At 40.1% G+C, this 6803-nt stretch overlaps 1 pseudogene; it reads left to right on the plus strand.

Moving 5' to 3' along the window:
- Nucleotides 1-1521: 1521 nt before the first annotated feature.
- The window catches only part of LOC101291288, an 11790-nt pseudogene continuing 6508 nt past the window's right edge, over nucleotides 1522-6803 (plus strand).

Here is a 6803-nt window from a genome sequence, read left to right on the forward strand (position 1 = left end):
ACGGCATTTGCGCGCCGTCGCAATTTGTGGTAGCTAAAACAATTATTTTTTGTAGTGGTGGGACTGTTTCATGGCGTTGTTTAGCTTCCCTTCTTTCGGGGGTGTTTAGCTGTTGCAGAGTGGATATGACATATGTATTATTGTTACGTCTCCACTCTTTAGGTGCCTACAGAGGCCTTGCTGGTGGAGTTTTGGCCGGAATGACCTCCGGCGAGTGGGTAATGGCGTTGCATTCTCGGCATGGCCAAATGTTTTGGCTATGTATTAACATATAATAAACAAGCTGTGGCTACCAAACTATAGATAAATCGATCGATTAACATGCGTCAGTTACCAAACTATAGATAAATCGATCGATTAACATGCATCAGTTATGATTCACAAACATAATATACCCTAAAATTACAGCATGTGAAGCATGTTTATCTAGTCTATTAGTTAAAATTAACATCAGAATGTAAATTGCAAAAGAATAAATCGGACAAAAATTAACCCATGTGCATATAGCATCAAAAAAACCCATGTACATATAATTTACAACAACACAGATGACAGACCATCAAGTTCAAGAAAACAGTGGTCAAGAGTAGTCAACACAAAACACTACACTATTTGTTGAATAACTAAACTACAGTACTACACATTTAGCAGTGGCCTTTCTTTTATGGGACCAATATCACAAGATGTAAACTAAACTACGCATAACCACACAGACCATAACAACCAATAACACAATGGATCGAGACATCGAGTTAAAGACTTGTTAATGTATTCATGGTTCTTGCCTGCTTTGTAAATCGCCCAAGATAAAATTATGGTTGTATATGTCTTTATGAATGCTCTTGACTTTTAACCAAACAAAGCGGTCAGTCTGGACAAGTTGTGTTTGGTTTTGAGTTGGAAAGATACGGACTAGTATTAGATGTTACAAAATGTTGGCACTTCAGCAAAGTATGCCATTATCTAGATCTATGTTTTAAAAAGGCTCAAAAAGTTGTAGGCGCGAGAGAAAAAGAGTCAGCCTTGCTGCCTAGACGCAGAGGCGACAAAGGCGTTATTGAAGGCTCTGTAGGTGCACAAAACGCATCCTGAGGCGTCTAAAGCAGATGCTCAGTGATTTTTTTTTATTTTTTATTTTTTATTTTTTATTTTTTTGTTCTGGACTTCTTTTTTTTCCTGACTTACCTCCATATATCCTAGAAAGAAAGATAGAAAGAAAGAAGATAGCTAGGAACTGCTCTTGGAATTATGATATATGTTTATTTCAGTTGATTGTGGAACCTAGTGGATTACATGGCGGATGATCTCTTCTATATCTTTGCTACTCTTCAAGAATAACCACGTTGAATAATATCGATCTCTTCCGTGTTATCAAAATGGTGATATGGATTCTGATAAGTATATTATATAAGTAGGACTGCAAGGGAGATAAACTTGCTAGAAAACAAAAAGAAAAACAGATATAGAGAGTAAGTCTATCAAATCAACTAAAAAAGAGGGATAGAGATTGATGTAGGACGGATGGCAGAAGAAATCGAGGAACAGACCGATCTTTGCAGGTCCAAACCCGGTTTGCTGCAGATTTGGCGTTCGGTGTCCGAATGACTATTATTATACATTTCTGGAAGCGGAACGGCCCAACGAACAAGACTCGTCGCTTTGCCACGATGTATGGGCTTTTTCGGTCATTCAAGTTTGTTTTGGACCTCAAATCAGCGTTTTATTAGTTTCAGGATTTTTATGTTTCCTAGTTATTTCGGATTCTGTTTTAATTCAATCCTTGGGCTTTTAGGTTTGGTTGTTAGTCGCCCTAGCTAGGGTTTTGTTTCTCATATATAAGCACCCTTATGGGTAGCTGACATTCAGTTTTTTCAATTATAATTCAGAAACTTAAGAGTTTTCTCTTAGTCTCTAGCGCGCTCTAGGTTTTGGTCCTATAGAGTTCTTCGCTTGAAGACTCTCCACTTATTAGGGTTTAACGCTGGTTAGCCCTCCATACTCCTGCTGCGTCAGAGATCAATTTGATTTAGCTTATTAGTTTACGGTGGAGCTTACTCAAAGGTCTCATCATGCCAAACAGCTGAAGGAGAAACTAGCAGCTGCTGCTCATGGGATGGGGTCGAGTGTGATGAGAGGACTGGTCGTGTATTTGACATTGATCTTAGTAGCAGTTATCTCTACGGCAATTTCGACTCCAACAGCACCCTTTTCCGTCTTGTTCAGTCTTGTTCATCTCCGGAGGCTGAATCTTGCTGACAACAACTTCAATTACTCTCAGATGCCTACTACACTCAAGAACTTTCCAAGGCTCAGGTATCTCAACCTTTCCTCCTCTGTCTTGTCTGGCCATGTACCATCCGAAGTTTCACAATTGTCCAGCAAATTGTTATCCCTTGACCTGTCTGCCAATACAGTATCGAGTCAGGGATTGTTGAAACTTGAAGCATCCAATCTGGCAGGCCTAGTTCAAAACTTAACTAGTCTTGAAACCCTTTATCCCAGTGGCATTAACATATCTTCGAGAATTCCTGATTCCATGGCAAATTTGTCATTTTTGACATCCCTTGCTCTAAGGAATTGTGAGTTTTTTTGTGAATTTCCAACTAGAATTTTCGAGTTACCAAATTTGAAATTTTTTAGTGGTTATTTATCTGAATTCAATCAAACCAGTCCCCTCACCAGAGTGATACTTGCCGGAACTAATTTTTCGGGAAACCTACCTTCATCGATTGGAAAGCTTGATTCGTTGAAAGACTTGGATGTGGGTGCATGCAGATTCTCCGGGATGGTTCCTTTTTCACTTGGTAATCTTAAGCAGCTCAATTATTTGGACCTTTCAAGTAACAAATTTAGTGGTCCAATTCCTGCTTCACTGGCAAACCTTACCCAGCTCACATACTACTTGTCACTTGCAACAAATAATTTTCTTCGCAGTCCCTTGTCTTGAGTTGGAAAGCTAACCAAACTTACCTCTCTCGATCTTGAAAGCATTAATTTAAACGGTTCGATCCCATTTTCTCTTAGTAACTTCACACAGCTCACTTATCTTTATCTTCGATCAAATCAACTTAGTGGTCCAATCCCCATCTTGGCTAGATAACCTTAGCAGACTAGTCACCATAGATTTTGTTGAAAACAGCTGGAATGGTTCCGTTCCTGTATCATTATTCGGTCTTATGGAGCTGAAGCAACTTTCTCTATCTGTGAATGAGCCAGACGGGAATGTGGACTTTTGTAAGTTACGGAGTGGCATGACAATTCTCCAACTCGGTGGTAACAAACTCGAAGTGATCGCTGAATGTGGAAAGAAGAATACAACCGTACGTAGTTCCTCAGCTAAGATATCTAGGACTGAGTTCGTGCAACATAAAAGAGTTTCCACATTTCCTAATGCATCAACAAAGCTTGAGGTGGTTGGACCTTTCTTTGAACAAATTGCATGGCCAAATACCAAAATGGATGTGGAACACAAGCACACAAAGTTTGGCTTTCCTGAACATCAAGCAAAACTGCCTCTCAAGTTTTGGCCAACCAACTCTTGTCCTTCCTTGGGTTAACCTACAGGTTTTATTTGCAGCAGGCAACCAGCTAACTGGATCACCACCCATACCCCCAGAAAACATTGTATACTACTCAATAAGTGATAACAACCTTTCAGGGGAAATTTCGCCATCAATTTGCAAGCTGATATCTCTTCAATACCTTGACTTGTCGAATAACAAGTTAAGTGGCACCATTCCGCAATGTCTTGGAAACTTTAGTGATGATCTACGAGTTTTAAATCTTCGAAACAACTCCTTTCAAGGCATTCTTCCACAACTATACAGCAATGCAAGCAACTTGAGGATAATAGACGTTAGTTATAACCAATTCCACGGGCAACTACCAAGGTCATTGGCAAATTGTGGAATGCTTGAGTCTCTTGTTCTTTGTTCTTTGTTGGAAGGGGTTTTGTCTTCCTTTCTGTTCCCCTGACTTTCTTTTTCTTAATAAATGGAGTTCAGCTCCTTTTAATCAAAAAAAAAAAAAAATAGCTCCCATATTTAAATCTTTTGGCTATGAACCGTAATGAGTTCAACGGTGTGATCAAGACTCTTCACTTTCCAGAGTTGCTCATTCTTGATCTGTCTCACAGTAGTTTCAGAGGTGAGTTTCCATCAGAATACATCTTATCGGGAAGTGTAATGAGAGGTATAACTCAGAGTCAACCAACATATATGGATACAAGTTCAGGTCTCAATATCCCTGGTGCACCTTTGTTTGGTTATGATTTCTCAATGACAATTACAAATAAAGGTGTGGTGAGATATTACCAGAAGATTCTAGAAGACCTGGGGTTCCTTGATATTTCAAGCAACAAATTTGCTGGATACATTCCAGAATATATTGGCAACCTGAAAGGGCTTCAGTTTCTCAATATCTCCCATAACATTTTCAGTGGGTCCATCCCATCATCTTTGGGTAACTTAATAGTGCTCGAGTCATTGGACATGTCACAGAATAAGCTTTCTGGAGAAATTCCTCAGAAACTCACGCTGCTCACATCCCTTGCATATTTCAATGTCTCTCACAACAATCTCACAGGGTCCATACCAATAGGGCGCCAATTTCAAACATTTGAGAGCACTTCATACAAGGAAAACTCTGGACTCTGTGGAGACCCTTTACCAAAGAAATGTGGGAATTCTAATGCCCCATCTCAACTGCCTCCTTCAAGCGTTGAAGAAAATGATTCAGGCTCTGAAGTTGAACTTGGTTGGATATATATGCTGGCTGGATTTGGCAGTGGGCTGGTGGTGGGAGTGGTACTTGTGAATGAGGGAATCAAATGGAAGCAGAAGTTGTTTCTTGAGATAGTTGGGATGTTGATCAGACTATTGAAAAGGATAAGAAGGCGGAGAAGGAATTAATCAATCAGATATATTGCATGTGCATTTGGTGTTGTATGTTTGTTTTCTGTTCGTTTCCAAATATATTCACCAAACTCAGTGTGTGCTTTCCAGTTTTGTTATTGATATGGATCATCTGCAACCTGACTTTCAAAATGTCGCACGCACTCCTTGCTAATTAACTGAAGGTTTCATTGCTTTATGAATGTTGTTCTTGTTGTGGCTTAGATAGGGGTCACAAAGGCTTACTTAAAAGCTAGCACACAACAGAGTTTTTAGTCTATTGAAATTCAGTCTTCAATTCCATTGAAGACATCTAAATTTCTAGTTTGACCAAATTTAGAAACATCAACATTTGCTTGCCCCTCCGAACAAGCAAGAAGCAACTACTCAACACCCACTAAATGAAACAACCAAATACTGAAAACATATCTAATAGACCTCCAGTATTAAATCATATTCTATCACATCGATGCCAATATGTACTTTTTGTTGGGATTGGGGGAGGAGAATGACCCCGGGGAAGGGGATGGTATTGTGATCCCCATCCCCAACCTGCCCCATTGCCATCCCTAATCTTCCCTAATTTTGTCAAACTTGACAAAGTATCAGTGCAACACAAGTATGCAATTGTAAGTTTGTAACCAGAACAGAACACTACTGGACTGTGTATGGCTAGTGTGGTCTAAAACTAAAAGCAGAGATAGCAAGATGCATGCAGAGCATTTTATTCTCAACACATGAAAGTGAATGGTAACTAATATCCATTTTCCAAAACCAATGCTAGAAAACTTGAACAAATTTGGATCAATAACTGCTAAGAGGAAGGTTAGAACTTTACTTGTACAGTTTGGATTTTGATGGAGCTGATTGTCCTCCATTGCTGCCTTGCTTTTCTTTGCTTTGTGTTGCAGGGGTTCATCTCTGAGTAAAAGTCCTAGTTTACATTTGGGCTCTTCTCAATTATTTAAATTTTATATATCATATAAAAGCTGCTAAAACTTAAAGAATGTGAATATATATAGTTCCTATCCAAAGCGAAGCTTCACTTTGAAATTAAAGTGTGAAGTTTTTTATTTGACTCACTTTTCGGTCATATTTTCACATCTCCACCGTTCAGTTTGTAGAACCTAATGCATAGATCACTCCTGCCAAGTTTCATCCAAATTGGTAATCGTTAAGGTACCGAATTAGATTAAATCAACGAACGGACCATAAATTTGTCTATTCATAACTGTTTGTGTAAATAACGATTATGAAAACCCAAACGATCATCAAATTCAATAAAACTTGGCATGAGTGATCTATGCATTAGGTTCTACAAACTGAACGGTGGAGATGTGGAAATATGTCCGAAAAGTGAGTTAAATAACGAACTTCACACTTTAATTTCAAAGTGAAGCTTCACTCTGGATAAGAACTGTATATATATATATACAGGCCGGATGTGGAGCGCACGTCCGCACTGGCTTAAAGTGTGCAAGTCCCTCCGTTCGTCACCGTCCGGCGCGCCTCCACCCCAGCGGACTCCAACAGCGTCCCCAATCACTTTCCCTCCTTGACGAGTCTGCCGAATTCCAGTTTCCGGCGAGATCAACTTTATTTGAAGTTTTGGGTGATCTCGCCGGAAAACTGGAAAAGAATATATGGACTCGCCGGGGAGGGAAAGTGGTCGAGGACGCTGCTGGAGTCTTCTTTGGTAGAGGCGCGCCGTCGTCGACGCCGAACGGTGCCGAATGGAGAGACGTGCGCACTTTTAAGGACAGTGCGCATGTGCGCTTCATATCGTTTTCGTATATATATATATATACGGGTTTTCTCTGCCGCAGACGTCCGTACGGATTTCCGCCGTTTCTCTACCATTCCAGCGCCGGTGACGCTGATGACGTCGTTTCTTCTCGCCGGCGTGATCCC

This window comes from Fragaria vesca, linkage group LG7 (genome assembly GCF_000184155.1).
Source record: "Fragaria vesca subsp. vesca linkage group LG7, FraVesHawaii_1.0, whole genome shotgun sequence".
Classification (NCBI taxonomy): Eukaryota; Viridiplantae; Streptophyta; class Magnoliopsida; order Rosales; family Rosaceae; genus Fragaria; species Fragaria vesca.